This window comes from Globicephala melas, chromosome 7 (genome assembly GCF_963455315.2).
Source record: "Globicephala melas chromosome 7, mGloMel1.2, whole genome shotgun sequence".
Classification (NCBI taxonomy): Eukaryota; Metazoa; Chordata; class Mammalia; order Artiodactyla; family Delphinidae; genus Globicephala; species Globicephala melas.
The window spans coordinates 96,981,446-97,000,245 of record NC_083320.1 but is presented as its reverse complement, the minus strand read 5'-3'; the positions used below and the strand labels follow the sequence as shown (position 1 = coordinate 97,000,245).

The 18,800-nt window shown below is 41.7% G+C and overlaps 1 protein-coding gene across 7 annotated transcripts in view; it reads right to left on the bottom strand.

Annotated features, from left to right (window-relative positions):
• The window catches only part of NCKAP5 (NCK associated protein 5), a 1,056,997-nt gene that overhangs the window by 859,452 nt on the left and 178,745 nt on the right, over positions 1–18,800 (bottom strand). The gene's annotated exons all lie outside the window — the stretch shown is intronic.

Genomic DNA, 18,800 nt, shown 5'->3' with positions numbered 1-18,800 from the left:
ATGTATATTGTAGCAAATGAAGGAATGGCCATGTGGTAGATGCCTGCGTTTCTGTGATTCATTCATAGTTGTTTTTGTAGAGCAACTGTATTTTAAAATCCAATGTTCCTCCCAACATTCCTTTGCCATTCTAGGAGCCTACCTGTTAAGTTACAGGCTGAAGTCAATTGCTGAATTGCAGATCATTTTCTAATACATAGTTGGGAATAACTGCCGTGGAATATGTAATCAAAGACAAGAGAAGGACTTCAAGTAAAATACACTGGAACTAAGTTTCAGCACTAAAGGACCTTCGCTTTTCAGCACGAGAAAAAGCCCAAAGATCTGAGACATTTAAGTGGACATCCAAGGTCAACACAAAGAGTTTATTCTATATTTTCTGCTTTCTCCACCACCTCCTAGCCAATGTTCTTCTAAATGAAGGGTTTGTTCTGCCTTGAAAAGATAAATTAATATTTTACATGGCAAGAACTCCTTTATTCCTTGGTGGGATATTTCTAAGTTGATTTATATGATGGTGTTTAAATGTTTAAAAGCTTTTGCAAGGCAGGTTTTCAATCGATTAAAGAATTATTTTCCCTTGAGGTTCCGGCATCAGATATTATCTCAGAAGGCTTACTTCCAAAGATTTATAATCCAATCTCTTTCTTTTGTTAACCATACATTTCAGCAAGCATCCCATTGGACCAAGCTTGGGGATTTTAGGTTAGCATCTTCACGTGGAGTGACTGCAAACAACACTGTTGAACCTGCATTTCCCAATGCCCCATCAATGGGCTCTGGGTCATCCCAGACTTCGGTCTGCTGCCTAGCAATTTATATGAGACCTCTGGGGCTTCTTGGGATATCTCAAAGTTTCAACATATGGGTATTCTGAGCGGGAAGACAGAAACACAGTAAGGTGAGAGACTATGTATAATGTACTAAAGTTAAGTCAAAGGTGGATAACTCTGAAGAATGTGAATAAACTTTTGCATAATACTTTGTAGTTTGAAAGGCAGTTTTCCTCGATGTTCCATTTCATCTTTACTACAAAGGCAGGCATGATGATGGTGAAGATTTTGTTGGTGAAGGAACAGAGTCACAGAGATGTGGAGCAGTGACTCAGAACATAGATTCAGGTCTACTGGCTCCAGACCCAGGCTCTTCCTTCCTCATCACATTGCTTGGACAGCCAGGAACACTGGGCAAAGCTGGCCTCAAACTGGGCTGTCTTCCCTAGAGACTTCACGGTACCTTCAATTCTTCCTTCCATCGCATCTTCCAGGCACATGTCAGTACATTAAGACTCAACCTTGTAGCATCACATGCTTTTGGATCCTATCAGTAGCAGCCATATACACAGTCATCTCCTCCTTCTCCTTCTCCAGAAGTTACCAAGATGAACACAACACAAAAGTGTTTTTGAGGACTCTCTTCGGTAGGATATTTAATCTTGCCATAGTTTTACCTAAGAATCTAGTTGTAAAATCATATAACTCCCTTCTAACCAATAATTTGTATTAGTGGGTTTTTTTTAATTGTATGCTGTATGTTCAGTAGAAAGATACACTCATTGCAGTGACATTCTCTCAGACTTTCAGAGCATCTTTTCCCCTTTTGTCAAAGGACTTTGCATACTACTAGAATAATCGTAGTTATTAAAGTGCCCCAAAGCTTCGCATTCTCCTTAACCAGTGGTATTCATTCAGAAAAGGACGAGATAGCAAAAAGCCCTTCATGAAACACCCCTGTCTACTTGGTCAGCTTTTATCTTGCCAACCCTCATCCCGAGAAAGAAGCAATGGCATTTTTCTCTAGTCATCCAGTTACTTCAAATTTCATCTGTCTTTGTAAGGAACCTAGTATTAGAACTATTTCCAGGTTCTAAAATCAGGGGAAGCAAGAACCTGGGATGGAAGGGAAAGCAACCAGGCAGGGGGAAACTCAAGCTGTAGTTGCTGGGGGCTAAACATTCAGAAAGATGGCACTTTTGATGACCTTCTGACAGTGTTTTCTCTGCACCACTGATGTTTCAGGTGTACAGATAACATGGCTTCCACTGATGTTTTTTCATCATAGATTAAACTCCTTAGACGTCAATCTTTTTCCTAAGGGACCACTGATTAGATACTATTCCTCTTGCCTTACCCCTACCTAACTGCTCTCCTGCTATCCCTTACTATTCAGGACTCCCTCTACAATGTCCAGAAAACAATGCAAGCCTTGCTTACATCCTCTTTAAAGCTATCTTACTGACTGGAGAAGTATTAATACATCTTTTGCTACCTGTCTCCCATCACTGACCGGAGACATATCAATACATTTTTAGAGACTGATACAATTAACATCACCGTGCAAAGTTGTTAGAGCTTAAAATTGATCAAGGGTTCATTATACAATTTATGATTGTTGTTATCATTCACATTTTGCTCCGTTAGGTTTTTGTTCCAACCTTGTGTATATTATAAAAGTAAAATTTTCAAAAATGACACGTCGTGAAATTTTGAGTTAAGAAGAATTTTTCAGTGCATTTTATGCAGATACTTTCTCTGATTGCCCAAGCGACATATATACTAGTGTCTCAGAAGATGATAGTTCTTCAGAATACAGTTCTGATTCAGACAATGTGAATATGAGACCAACAAAAAGACAAAAAAACTTAGTGATTGATTCTGATACTGAAAGTGAAAATGAAACTCATGGTGCTGGAGAACGCTCCTTTGCTTCTACAGAAGAGTGGATTGAACAGAACATTTCACAAAAATTAGAAGACTTTAAAGGTGTGTCAGATGTAACTACTGGATGTAATACCCCACAAAGTGCTAGTGAAATAACAGAATTAATTTTTGCCCAGCCAAAATAAACATCACCAGACACAGGCATTAGTTTCTGCAAAAATCCTCCAGTTGATAATGAGTTAAGTCTCAAACTTTCAAGACCATAAGTTATGCTTTAGTTTGAAATGGTAGTTGGTAATAAATTTTTATTTATTTTTTCCTCTTTATGTCAACGTAGTGTTCATGATGCAGAATCTTAACAGAGTAAGCTTCTAAAAGTAATTGTAATGTAGCAACATAAAAAAAACTTCTGAGAGCAAAGATAAAGTCACCCACAATTTCACCACCTTAACTCTCTTACTTCTACCATTTTAATGCACCAAACTATCTTTTATATGTAATTTTACATCGCTGCAATCATGTTTTACATGAAATGGTGTGTACTTTAAAATTTTGCTTGTTTTCATGACATCATAAACATTAATTTTTATACTATATTATGGGGTTTATAATGATCATTTCTAATGCCTCTATAATCTTCCTTTAGATTTCTTATAATTAATCTTGATATCAAACATCTGTGTGGCTTTTATTTTTCTCATTTAAATAATTCTGTGAGGGACATCTTTGTACACATATTTAGATTTTCTGTACTTTGGTTATTTTGTTAGGATTTATTATTATTATTTCTCTATCTCTTTTATATGCTCCTCCTCCACCATCTACATTTTAACGGTTGGGGTCCTCTTGGGTTTCATGAATAATTCTCTTTCCACACTCTTCTTCTTCCCTGGGTGAGCTTACCTATAATCAAGGACTCGCCTCCCAAAATTTTCTCCAGGAAATCAGACCAATATCTTTTTATTATTATTATTATTTATTTTTGGCTGTGTTGGGTCTTCGTTACTGCACGCGGGCTTTCTGTAGTTGCGGCGAGTGGGAGCTATCCTTCGTTGCGGTGCGCGGGCTTCTCATTGAGGCAGCTCCTCTTGTTGCGGAGCACGGGCTCTAGGCGCAAGGGCTCAGTAGTTGTGGCTCGTGGGCTCTAGAGCGCAGGCTCAGTAGTTGTGGCGCACGGGCTTAGCTGGTCCGTGGCATATGGGGTCTCCCCAGACCAGGCATCGAACCCGTGTCCCCTGCATTGGCAGGCAGATTCTTAACCACTGTGCCACCAGGGAAGTCCCAGACCAATATCTATTAACCCAGCAAAAATATACCATGTAATCCCCACAGAATCCTCAAATATTTTCTTATGCACTGAACACTAATTTCCCCTAGAAACTGCTCTACCTTCTGTGTGGACATGTAATGGCACCCAGGTAACGGCACCAACTTCCATTCAATTTCCTGGGTTGGCAACTGCACTAGGAATCTTCTCTCTCTCTCCTCCATATCCAATAGGTCTCAAGTCCTCCTCAGCGCTGCCTCAGAAATCTCTTTCACACCTTGGGGTGCTTCTCTCAGTGGCTCCCACACGGTCACTGCATTGATCCAGGTCTTTATCATCTTTTACTCAGATAATTATTGTCTGCAGTTGGTTTCCATGCTAACAATTTTTTACCACTGCAACAGTCTGACCTTAGGCAATGTTTATCTAATTAAATATTTTATTCTTTTTTTTTATTATTGCTTACAGATTGTCAAACGTTAGCATGTATCAGAATCACCTGGGGGACTTGTTAAACCAGAGACTTCTGGGTCCCACCCTCCAGAGTTTCTGCTTTAGTAGGTTTTGGGTGTGGCCGGAGAATTTGGGTTTCTAACAAGTTCCCAGGGGATGCCGATGCTCCTGGTCTGGGGACCACTCATTGCAAACCACTGGTCTGTAAGATAATATTGATAATCTAATCTAATAATTGATAACCTAATTGTGCACATGTTAAAATCTGGGCTCAGTTTATTCATGCAGCCTCACTTTGTAGAACTGCCCAGTGAAAGTGATTGTCCCACTTTGCTAAAATTGCGATCCATGCTCAGTTCCTATCTGCTTTCAGAATTGCCCCTCATTGTATAAGGCTGCCGGCTTAGCCCTTATACCCGTTTTCTTTTTCTATTGGCAAATAACGACTATGAATTCACAAACTCACATATGTATCCAGACCAGGCAGGCAGTAAAAAATGCATGAAGCAAGAGAACGACAACATGAAGAGGGTTCTGTTTAAAGGAGCAGCCTCTCTCCAGCTCTTCACTATTATTATCCTCCTGGGGGCTATTGCCAAGACTTCCGATTTTTTCAAAAGAAGCCAGAATTCCAAATTTCTAAGCAAAATCCCTAGATTCTTAGATCTGAGCAATGGATTCAAAAAAATTTAAACCATGAAACCATATGCTGGCTGAGTTCAGCCCAAAGCGCATAAGTTTGCAACATGTCAATTCCAATGTCAGTTTCTCAATGCAGCTTCCCTGATGTCTTAGCCACCCCCAACCATACTCTCAGTGTGCACACGCACACATGTGTGCACACACGTACAGCCTTAGTGATGCCGTCCTTTCTGATCGTATGACACTTTGTTAAAATGTATATGAAAGCATATATTTCAGTTAAGCTGTTTACACAACTATTAACCCCACCATGAAGTAAGAAGCTGAAGAACAGAAACTAGGTCTTACACTTCCTTTATCCTTATTTGCAAATGTAGTACAAGCAAGAAATATGTGTTGAAGGACAGCAAGAAGGAGGATAGACTGAATGAACAAGGAAAGGTAAACTCTCCTTTCACGACATGGCAAACAGTGTTTTGTTCCACATACCATAAGCGCCCTTTCGGGACTTTCTCGTGACATGTTAGATTTCTCACAATGCAACACCCAGATTTCAGCCACGCTTTCAACAGATGTACAGAAAAATGTTGGTCTAAGTCATCTAATATAAACACTGGAAGTATTTGGCTCAAGCAGCATTATCTTGGCGTATCCTTCAAGAGGGAAATGATGGGTGTGATTCCTGACAATGACTAAAGGCATCAGTATTCCCTTATCATAACTCCAGGTAATCTTTCACATGCATGCAATTAATCACAGCACTTAGAAATGGGAAGATTTATGCATCAGTCTAAGAGCCAGCTGTTTCCCACCTATTTAATAATTTTTAAAAAGCCTCCAAAACAAAAACGAAAAGAAAGAAACCACTCTGTACTATGCCTGACAGAGAGGAAGTCAAACCAAAAAAATTTTATCTTCCATCCATGCATTTCCTTTGGTTCTGGAGTTGTCCAGCTCCTAGGCCTGTCAATATACAGGCCTAGGCTCCTAGGCCGTCAAATATAAAGCAAAAATTGAATTTAACCAGCGAGTTTCTTGAGCCCTGAAGGTCTTTCCTAATAAGAAAAAGGTATTGCCAATGTGCCCTTTGATTCATGCTTTCAGTGTAAAGAAGACTCGTTGCAGAGAGGAATGCAAAGTCAGGCTTCCCTTCCATCTTTGACTAAGCATTAAAGCATGGAGAAAGAAAAAACACTTTAAGATAATGGTGATTTTCTTCAGTTATAAAGTATAACTTCATAACCTGAAAGGCTTTTTTTTTTTTTTTTTTTTTTTTGCGGAACGCGGGCCTCTCACTGTTGTGGCCTCTCCCGTTGCGGAGCACAGGCTCCGGACGCACAGGCTCAGTGGCCATGGCTCACGGGGCCAGCCACTCCGCAGCATGTGGGATCTTCCTGGACCGGGGCACGAACCCGTGTTCCCTGTATCGGCAGCCGGACTCTCAACCACTGTGCCACCAGGGAAGCCCCTGAAAGGCCTTTTTATTAACCAAGGTTCATCCATTCTAATTGGGCTGCCCTCATGTTAGAGAGGCTCACGCCAATGTAACTACAACTGCTGATTTGGGGCTTCCCTGGTGGTGCAGTGGTTACGAATCCGCCTGCCAACACAGGGGACAGGGGTTCGAGCCCTGGTCCGGGAAGATACCACATGCCGCGGAGCAACTAAGCCCGTGAGCCACAAGTCCTGAGCCTGTGCTCTAGAGTCCACGAGCCACAACTACTGAGCCCACATGCCGCAACTACTGAAGCCCGCGTGTCTAGAGCCTGTGCTCCACAACGAGAAGCCACCACAATGAGAAGCCCGCGCACTGCAACGAAGAGTAGCCCCCCTCTCGCCACAACTAGAGAAAGCCTACGCCTAGCGAGGAAGACCCAACACAGCCAATAAATAAATTTATTAAAAAAAGGAAAAAACTGCTGATTTTGCTGACAGCATCCTTCAGTTTCCAGAGCCCTTATCCATGGTGGGTAAGTCATTAAGCAGCATGTGATAACCTTGTATCCTGCCTTGTGTGCCTTCACGTTTTAGTGGAGGAGCTCATCTCCACAGTTTTAATTTACTCTCTGTACATTCTTCCCATAGAGCCAATGATATTAATCAGTGTAAAAGAAAAAGGAAGAAATCAACACGTAAAATTATATTTTAATATGTTTAAATCGAGCCATCCATCTTTTTCGCCTTTTCCCATTCACATTGAATAGCCTTCATGCTCGTATACAGCACACTGACTTTTATCTTATGGATGAAGATTTTCTTTAAGAAAATACATCTGATTTCCCAGATCCTCCAATATAAAGTGCTTAAATCAATAAGGTAGTGGCTAAGGATGTTGTTATAATTACCTATTCTCTTTCTGAACACCTTCCCATCATGAGCTAGATGCAAGATTGGAATTCATATCATGGTCCCCTATTGGAAATTGCTCGGGTGCCCACAACAGAATCTACCCAGCCTTACTCTGTACAACCTTTCCTTCCTTCTCTTCCTCTTTTGTTGGTCAGCTTCAATCCACTTTCCCAAAGCATGTTTTTAATCATGATTTCTCCCTTATGGAGAAAATTTAATGTTGATTTGAACTACTCTGGACAACACTTTTTCCAAAACTGTTGAGAAGTATGACCCTAATTTTAGTTTCTCAGAAGAGGAAAAGAGAGGGGAGCATTGACCTTGAGTCTAGTTGGCCTGACCCAGTGGCCTGACTAGTTGGCTGCCGCTGCTATAGGCTCAAGGTCAGGGAACTCTGGCCATTGCCCTTAGCACGCAATTGGAGAGCTGAACCTTCTCCCTTTGAGAAAATCTTCTTGCTGATTTATTTCAGCTTAGACATTCTGCTCTATCTGTTCCAGGAAGGCCAAGCTGCTTTTGGTGGCCGGCCCATGACTTTTGTACATCTTCCACTTAATTACTGAGTTTTAATGACATTTACATGACAGTGTTTTCCATAGACAACCTCGTGTTATTCAGTTTCACGTGGATCCACATTATATCAATACCTTTAAAACATAGAGGGAAAATATGAACCTTTGCAAAAAGAACCAAATCTTCAGAATGTGGCTTCAAACTCACTTTCTCTTTCACATCTATCACGATGAATCTCACCTGGCCCTAATCATAGCAACAAGCCCCCTGCACTTCATTCATCCCAGTAGCTAGTTTTGCACTATTACATGTATTTCCAATACATATTCCTGATATATTTTCTTGCATTCTTCTAGAAATACCATTTGATAATGAACTCCTTAAGGGCAATGACTTTTGCTTTCTTTAAAATTTCCTTCACCAGACATAAACACAACCCTGGATTTGGAGTCAGTAATTCCACTGTTTACTAGTACTGGGACACTGAGGTTTTCTATAATCCCTCAGAAGCTAGGTTTTTTATCGTTAAATGGGGATGATCATGCCACTTGTCCTGCCATCTCAGAAGGCAGGATTCTGGGTGAAGATCCCATAACGTATAGTCTGCCAGGCCACTTTGCAAACCGCCGGGGCTCACACAGATGTTCTAACAGTTATCTGAGTAAGCACTGCTGACACACAAACCAGCAAATATTTAAGATAAGACATGAAGGATAGGACTTCCCTGGTGGCACAGTGGTTGAGAATCCGCCTGCCAATGCAGGTGACACGGGTTCGAGCCCTGGTCCGGGATCACTGTGGAGCAAGTAAGCCCGTGCTCCACAACTACTGAGCCTGCGCTCGAGAGCCTGCGAGCCACAACTACTGAGCCCACATGCCACAACTACTGAAGCCCGTGAGCCTAGAGCCCGTGCTCCGCAACAAGAGAAGCCACCGCAATGAGAAGCCCGCGCACCACAACAAAGAGTAGCCCCCGCTCGCCACAACTATAGAAAAAGCCCGCGCACAGCAATGAAGACCCAACGCAGCCAAAAATAAATAAATACATTTATATTTTAAAAAAAAGACATTCGGGATAGTGGTTTCACCACTCTGCCACAGTCAACTAAAATGCATTTTAAGTTTTCATCTTTTTTCTATCCTCATGAATAAGCTGGAGTTTTAAACAGAAATGCATAAGATTGGGGAGACACAAAAAATATGTTAAAAAAACCTAGCAAAAGATTATGTTAAGGTGTGCTAAGGACTGTAGCAAACTGGAGAATCTATGTCTTTCTAAAGTGTGGAGCTGACACCAGGTCCAATTAATTTTACCACACAGAAAGGTGAGCCAACTATTTTAGAGAAGCAGCAGTCCATAATTTTATGAGCGAAATACCTAGATTTTTACACTGTTGGCCTTCCATTCAGTTCTTAAAATTAATGTGTAATGGTCAAATACATCAACAGATAGGCCCCATGGATCACAAGAGTTGCCAATCTCTGCTGCAAGATTTCCAACAATTGAGTTTGCGTGAATAACCAAGTGTCCCTGAATCCTAGTGAGAACTCATTCTGAACTAAGATTTTGGGGACTGTTCAAAAGCAGTATAGGCTTAGTTGTTATCCTTGTTATCAATGCAGAGGAACTAATAATTCTAATAATTATCAGCGCCTAACATTTATTCAGTTACTTTGCCAAAGTAAACAGTTCACTTTAATGTAATCTTTATGAAATTATAAAGTGGTTACTATTATACCCATTCTACTGATGAAGTAACCTCAGGGTACAAGGAGTGACTTTCCCAAGAGAACACGGCATAACCAGTTAGTGGTGGAATAATAATTTTAGCTCCGTTCTGGCTACTGTTAAAACTCAAGTTTCTCCACCATGGAAAGGAACTGAATCAAACATCAAAGTTCTAGAGAATAATTGAAGTTTAATCTGGGTTGGGGAGACACTGTGATAAGACTTTAGAGAAAAGAACAAAAGAACATATTTCTGATGAGAAATATGTCACTCTGGAAGACTTAACGGAGGATGGGAGCCGTGGATTAATTAAGATTTCGATGAATGGAGGAGGGGTAGAAGGAAGAGCATGACTGAAAGCCTGGGGAATATGAGTAACTTACCAGGTCCTAATATACTAGTCAAGCGTTTCTCTCTCTCTCTTGCTCTCTCTCACATACACACACACACACACCCCCTCAAGCTTCAGTTAAGGAATGTCTGCTGATTTTGCTTGATTCAGTGTTTCCCCATTTTTTGGTAATTGCACCCTTTCGAGGTCTTTCCTTTGGGGAATGGTCCTGCCATTATTCTGCCCTGGAGTTTCACTAATGCTGCAGCTAGAGCCCTCTGCACACTCAGACATGCCCATCCCGGAAGTGAAAGGGAGTCAACCCCACAGAGACCGCACAGGGCTAGTGGTGTACCTTCCACACCTTGAGTAGACAACGTTACTCTTCAGAAAGCACCAGACAGGTGGACCACCAGTTACCCACAGTGGTGGCCAGCTCATGAACACACCTTTGCATGGTCGTCTTCTCCTCCTTTGATTCGCCCTTGCTTTTCCCCCTACTGCTGTTCCCTGGAATCACTTCCCAAATGAGCTGCCTGTTTTTGACTTACGTTCTGACTTGACTTGTGCTCTGCCTTGGAGGAAGCCCTTGTGAAGCCCTTGACTTACGCTCTGCCTTGGAGGAAGCCCAAGTGAAGACAGTTCTTCATACTGAGATGCCCAAACTGCCCTCTGCCCATCCTTCCCAAGGCAAGATTATCCAGCTTTCGCTCTGATACTGACTATCCTCTATTCTTCCAGTAACTTTCTTGCTCCACTTATATATTTCAGCCAGCATCCATTTCTGTTTCTTACCAGCAAAGAACCTGTACTGATGTATAGCTTTATTTCAAGTGGATCCATATTATATCACTGAATAATAGGAGGAAAGTTCTGCGCATATGCAAATATACAAATCTTGCTGATGATCAGTGTGGTTGTTGCTTTAGATGGCAAGGAATTCTGAAACATCTGACAGTATTATTAAGTTGCTCTTAAAAAACTGACATTATGGGTGGGCTGTACAGTCATCTGGCAAGCGATTCACGGTGTTTCTGCCAATGCCAACACCTGGCATGATGAAGTGCTGAAATCCAGCATTTCCTCGACTACTGGATGGGCATCTAAAACTAAGACACCATATGATTTTATGCCTTCTCTCTTAGCTCGCCCACCACTCTCTGAAATCATTATCTTCTGTTGTTTCTCACTTAAGGACCACTCCTGTGATAGAGTGATCTTTGGAGGAAAACAAAGTGCTTTCTACTTCTCCAGGTAAGGAACTGGAGAATAGATGCAAGATTCAAACACATGTCTCTTGATTTCCCAAGACTCTGTTTATCCACTAAATCATACAGCTTTCCATTGTCACTTGACATAAACAGGTTAGATTCCTATTAAGTCCAGGTATACCTATCATCCATTCACCTATCTCGCTATCTAGCTATCATGTTTCTTTCTTCCTATCATCTATCTTCTACCTAATTGCTGAGTGATTCCAAATACACAAGTATAGCCTTGAATAGTGGCCGTTTTTCTAAAATCTGCATCTGAAATTGCAAATAGGAAAATCTACATTACTCTAGTGCATCTGGTCCTTGTTAATTCTTAATCTGTTGTATCTTTTATTGTCATGATTTCTCCAGCTGTGTGAGTCTAACTCATAAGTTAATATGCTACATAAACTACACTAAAGAATTGTTGAAACAAAGTTGAGACTCCTGGGCTCCCAGCACTCCTCCATACAGGAGCAGTCTAAGTCTAGCTGACCCAATGCCAAGAAGATCATAAAAATCCACTGACTAAGAAACTTGCAAATGAGTCCAAGGTGCCCCTCCCCCCACCCTGGTGTGTGTGTTTTACACTCTGTTGGGTTTCTAAAAGAAGAAAAATGCTAAGAAAAATCCAACATTTCACAAAAGATGTACAACTTTTTGAGAACTTTGCCAATACCCTACACAGAAATGGACCTTTTATCTCCTAAAATAGAATCCTGAACAATGGGTTTGCTTTTGAACAATGCTTTCAAAAACAGAACTAGCCATTTGGAAAGTTTCTTACGATTTTCTAGAACAGTGGCTTCCAAATGCAGCCCATCATTAGAATCACCCAGGGGGCTTTTGATGGAAAAAAAAAAAAAAAAAAAAAGAAGATTCCAGGGTCCCACTGTAAAACTATTGAAGCAGATCTCTGGCAGGTTGGACCAAGTTTCCCTGGTGATTCTGATATTCAGCCAGGTTTGAAAACCATGCATGGCTAGAGTCTCAAGTCTGAACATTAAATATTGCCTTAGCAGTTAAAATTTTAGTGCCTGTGATTATAACTTTATTCTACTAATTTCCTTTGGATTTATGTTTTGGAAGAAAAGCCTGGATGGAAAATCACTGGACCATTATTGTGTCCAAATCCTCCATTTTGAAAAAAGCCCTTCGAAAAGCTTAAAAAGACTTTTCAAATGATGGATTTGATCCTTGATCATTGTAGTTCTGATTGCTCTTCTGTGGGGGACAGGCCTGGGGGGAAGATGGGAAGTTATTTCCAACCTGGCTGAATCATCGGGATTGAGTCAGAAAGCTGGAAAGGATGAGGGGAAAGCATCTGGCTTAGTCCCTGTCTTCATGTGGTTGTGATTTGCTTCTAGGAATTTCAAGGCAGGCAGAGTTCACTGCTCATGTTTCAATATCTCAGTAGTGAGTAAGTTCTTCCTTAGGGCCACCTGATGCTGCTAGCAAGCTGGCATGTCCTGATCCCCAATGAACAGAAAAGGATGCCTTTCCCCTAATCTCTCCCTAATAAAATAATATGAACGGATGGACTATAATCCTAATATAAGCATGACCCCATAAAGAGAACCGTAGACTAAGTGGGGAAATCAAGATAGAAGCCCAAGCCAACACTGCTACTAATAAAAATGGCCAAGTCAGGCTAATCATTAATATCCTTATGTTTTTGTTTCTTTGTCTGCAAATTGAAGAAATCAAACCCTTCCCTTTCTGGCCTGTTGTTGTTTATGTCTACCATGCCATCATTTATTTACTCACGCATGAAGGCCTTCAACGTGCCACTCAACGGCTATGTGCTGAGTAACAGCAGGGAATAATAAGCCAAACGTGCTCCCTGACCACAAATAACTTACAGTCATAAAGAAAACAGACAAATAATGAACAAACAATGACTATGTAATTACACTGATGCTACTTCTGTAGGGGAAAAGAAAGATGGTAAGGCACTCTACAGGAACTATTTAGGCTAGAATTCCTCCTCCCCTAGACCGCACACCTGGCTCTCTAAATCACTGAAGTGTGGAAAGGCAGACGGCTGGTGTGTTCCAAGAACTCTCCAAATGGACTTTTACCCATAAGCATGAAACTGATCAATCTTATCAGATTTTGGCAGCTTCTAGATAACCATATTTGTGAGGAAGTATCCACATTTGCTTGCAGGACTATACAAACTCTTCTAAGGAAACCAACAGGTTTAGTCTCCAAACTTTAGAGACTAGAGATGTGGCCTCAGTGTCAGCATTACCACTTGGCTAGGAACTACTGCCAAGGTAAAAGTCATAAACTAAAGCCCATTAACTTCAGTGAGAAAAAATGTTTCATGGCCACAAAATAAACTATTAACATTGGCTCTTCTCCCAGGCCTGAGTTGACTGTAAAGGAACAGTATATGGATAGCTTGGTTAAATTTATCAACAGTCATGGAAAACATCTCCTGTGGTATCCTATTTGCTGAATGTTGGGATGGCAGAGTCAGCCCAAAATTAATAAACTCCATTAACAAGATGTTAGTTTATGCTAGATCAGCACTTGTAACTTTCAAGGATGTCTTCAAGTCAGTTTCCACATAAGATATACCCAACAACTCTGTGAGGTAGATGGGATGATCTGTCCATCTGAAAGAAGCAAACTATGGGCTAAGGAAGTTGAGTGAATCATTTCCAAATTATGTAGCTAATTGACAAACATGCAGACATATGTGTCCGCGTGTGCGCGCACACACACACACACACACACAGACACCACATGTCTCTGTCTATGTCAAAGGGTTGCTATGTAGACACTGGTAGTGATGAAGTCCAAAAAGAACAGATGACATGGAAGAAAATACACAGACTAGATTACATAGAAAATATGTAGAAGAGAATAGACCATAGCTAGTCTCTGATCCTCCTATAAAAGTCCATTGTATTCTTTCTCAGAAATCTGAGTTGCCAGTGACTACACTAAATGCCACAGTGGGTAAATATCACTTGCCCTGTTTGCTTGTTTATTTTTAAAGAAAAAAGATCTTAAGGAAGACCCCTCAGTTCTTAGTCTAATTTCATTTGAAATCTTTCACTATTATTGCTGTTGTTGCTATAAGCAGCAGCATCACTATCATGATTTTTTTTTTATTCTTTTGGAATGGAAGCTCAAACTCCAACAGTGTGGAGCTGGCCATGTGACAATGATGACAAACACTCGTTCTGTCACCTGAGGTACATTCCTGGCAATCCTTTGTACCCTTACCTGCAATTTAACGACTCAAAGCTCTTAAACGTACTGTCTGAAACAGAATCAGACTACAGATGGGTTAGCATTCAACACATGTAAATAGAGAACTGAGATTCAGTCAGCTGCATTGACCTCGTTAGGTTATCAAAAACTTTATTCTATAACAGGTTGAGTAGTGAACTTTTAAAACTATCTATTCCCCTCAGCAATTATGCAAAAAGCCCAGACTTTGATAGAGTTAAATAGTGTCAGGCATTATGAAAACTTGTTTTGCTTCTGGTAAAAAACAATTCATAATCTATTCACTAGAATCATTGATGGATACCAGTTCATTCAATAGGTCATTGTGTTTCCTGTAATTCAGTCTTCCCACACTTTTTCACAAGGACAGTCATTGGCTGGGTCCCTCTTCAGGGGAGACAAACCCTTGAAGAAACAATAACTAAGGTTTTTCTCAACTGGACCCTGGAAAACACAGCCCAGCACGCTGCAAGGGTAAAGGGCAATGCCCCGTCCTGCATCTTTGAAAGCAGGGCATATAAATAGCCCAGGGCACTTTCCTGTTTGGAGAACTCAGTAACAGCTGTTCATAGCCCACATTTCTTTCATACTTCCCTCCCTGCCACAAAGAAAATACAAACTAAAACTAGCTGTAGGAATGGACATTATTCAACATTAATGTGCCTTTAAAAATAGCACAGGAAGAGTCATAGACACAATGAAGGGAAAAATGAGCAAAACTTAGGAGGAGTAGAGAGGAGATACTTTTAAACAATGAGAAATTTAAGCAGGAAGGCAAGAAAAAAAGGGGGGGCAGGATTTGTAAAGGTTGCCTCTGGGAAGTGATATGAAAGGGGCACTGTAGTGGTAATTAGAAAAATCAAGGTATTTGTTGGTAGTGATGCTAATTACTCATGCTTTCTTGGGCATGCCCCCGAACATCTCTAGACCTCTTCCGTAAAATGGGCAGAGGGTAAAAGAGATAGATCTAGACAGTCTGTAAGAAGTCCCTCTAATTCCAGAAATGTTATATTGTATGAAACTATAGAGAATGTTGGCTATTGGGCAATGGAGGATATTTAAGTTCCAGTCCCCTAGGGAAGGGCATTAAGGGGTTTGAAGATGAAGCAAACTGAAGCACACCCAGCTTCCTGGCCACCGCTTCCCCCTCCTAGGACAGCTGCTTAAGGGGATGGTGAGAAAGCTGTCCTCAACCCCCTGGATAGAGCAGCAGCAACAAGGCAGCCACATAGTCTAATTCTCAGAAGTCCACAACCACAAAATTCCCTTCTCCTTGTCCCTGGTGCCCAACTGAAGGTTCCTTCCCAAGGCTCACAAATTCAAGATGGCAGAACGTGCAGCCTTTGACTAGAGGCCTCATGGCCTGTGGGTAAAGAGCACAGGTACTAGAGTCAGACAGACTTGTACTCTCCACTCTGCCGGGTACCAGATCCATGACCTTTGGTAAGTTACTTAATATTCCTCTGATCTTCAACTGTTGCTGTTGTTCCTTTTAATTTCCCAAAATGGAGACAGAAATGCAGTTATGAGCTTTATATGTAGTTATCAAAGTACATGACACGGAGTAAACACTCAATAGACATTATCTACTATTATTCGCTAACATTATTTTCATGGAGTGTTTTACTTACTTAGCTTGGAGAAATGTTTTTTTGTTTGTTTTTCCCAGGTCCTTCAACCTCCTGAATCACCCTATCGTCTTTGATGGAAAAAAAAAAAAAGCTTTCTAGCATAGGATGGTCAAGGAGTAACTGATTGCACATTGACTAGAGTTCAATTAAACAGGCAAAAATCAGGTTGTAAGCCCCTAGTATGGACACTTAGTGAGTAAATCTAAACATTTCAAACTGGGACTCCAAGTTTATGGTTAGACTTCCCTAGGGCAAAAAATGCACATTTTTCCATCCAGCCTAGACGTGCAAAATGTCTCCCTTATATGTCACCCCTCTCATCACGAAAAGGAACACACATCTGCATTTTGGGAGTCTCACCAGATGGGATATTTCCTCTGCTTCTGCTATGAACTGTGCTAAGAAATCGGTCAAGGAGAAATGGAAACTCTAGGTGTATATGCTTGTCTAAAGCCAGGATCCTAACGTTCATATCTGCCTTTTCTGCATTACAAGGTTAGATTATCTGAAAATGCCCCCAAAGGACAAATCATCTTACACGAGGGAAGGACACTCTGAGGAACTAGTCTATGTTCAGGGAGATAAAACTTAAACATGGGTTACAGAGGGAATCTTTCCGGGAAGATCTGAGAGAAAAGACAATCGTCCATCCCGAAGGACTCACAAAGGTTCCTGTATGAAAGCAAGGCTTTCCTAGAACTGCATTGTTTAGTCATCTTTACTTCTAACTCACATCGACACGGCCTTCCTACAGCAAAATAGAATCACAGAATTTTAAAGTAGCAAGAAAGAAACCATATACAATCCTTAGTTGAATCTCTCCCTTTTACTTGCCCAGGTTACTACAGCTGACCCTTAAACAACGCTGGTTTGAACTGCGTGGGTGTTTCCCCTCATAGGCAGATTTTTTGCATGAGTAAGTAAATGCTACAGTGCTACATGGTCTGAGGTTAGTTGAATCTTCAGATGTGAACCGGGGATATGGGGGAACCGTGGAGACAGAGGAACCACAGGGTTAGGGTTAAGTTATAGGCAGACTTTCAACTGCATGGAGAATCCGCACCCCTAACCCATACATTGTTCAAGGGTCAATCATACTCATTTGTGTTTTATTTTTTTTTTAAAGGTAACTATGTGAGGTAATAGATATGTTTTGTTTTAAATTTATTTATTTAATTTATTTATTTGTGGCCGCGTTGGGTCTTCATTGCTGCGTGCAGGCTTTCTCTAGTTGCGGTGAGCAGGGGCTACTCTTAGTTGCGGTGCGTAGGCTTCTCATTGCAGTGGCTTCTCTTGCTGTGGAACACGAGCTCTAGGTGCACGGGCTCCAGTAGTTGTGGCACGCGGGCTCAGTAGTTGTGGTGCATGGGCTCACTTGCTCCATGGCATGTGGGATCTTCCCGGTTAGATCAGGGATCTAGCCCGTGTCCCCTGCATTGGCAGGCGGATTCTTAACCACTGTGCCAACAGGGAGGTCCTCATTGGTGTTTTAAAGTTGATCCCAAATGACCTAAATCTCAGCCCAGAGAAATCACATATAATATGTGGCTTTGGTTCCCCCAACACACACACTGGACACTGAGTAAATCCATCTAAATGTCCAAGGCTCTGGAGGCTGGTGTCTTCAATTGGAAATGGACATGGCAACAGAAATATGCCTAAGAATTTACCAAGGAAAGCAGAATACCCAGAAACCCAAGATTTAACCTGAGTGGTGGAAATTGTGATAACCAACTCTGTTAACCTACGGATTCGATTTCACACAGAAGACTAGGCAGGCCCAAAGAGGAATTTCAAGGGTGCTGGGCAAAGGTGGCTATGGAGGAGGTTGGAAGAAAACAGTCTTAGGATGCTGGCAGAACAGGGGCCAAGGGGTCTCAGAGACTGAGCCCCAGTCCTATAAAGGGTCAAGGACTTCCCCTTGGCAGTCTTTTCCTTTTTGACACAACAATTGCCCAAATGTCCAAGTTAGGAGTACTCATGGCAAAGCTCTCTGTGCTAGCATCAATGATTGACACCCTGGAGTTGGATGCAGCCCAGGTGTTGCAGCAACCCTCACTCCCGCATCCTGAGTGAAGTCTGTCTAGGACACAGGTCCCCAGCCAGGCCAAGAATGGGCCATCGAGAGTAGTTACGGTGACATCAGTTTCTCTAGAACCCTAAGGGAGCACCTATCCCTGGGTGATTCCAAAGCTGGTCCAGAAAACAACACAGGTGAATCCTATCAATGCTGTTTTCAGATTTCTCAGGCCTGCTGAGTGAGCAGTTAACACCTGCTCTGTGGTAATAATGGTGTGTGCAAAAAAGTCCAAGAGAATCACCAAGGTTCTGATTGCATCGAAGAGCATCTCTAAGCAACTGGAGCCAGTGGGAAAGAGAAAGAATGGTGAAGGGCAAAGGCGAAAAACAGCCCATCCAAAATTCAAGGCACAACCTCCATTGCACAGAACACGTTGTACACCACCAGCATAAGCAAGACAAGGTCTGGAGCCAAGAGACTTAGGGTTTGCGTGGATGGAAAGTCAAGTGAGAACACTGGGAGAAACAGGCACCTCATGCATCGTCACTCAGCCTTAAGCCAATATTTTTAACACCAGTGGGCAGACCCACCAGACCTAGGCCGCCAGCCCCAGGAAAACACAAGTGACACAGTCAACTGCAAGGTTTCTGGTGCCCGATTCCAAGGCAATGTTCCTTTTTAGCCAGGTCTTCTTCGTAGACCCAAG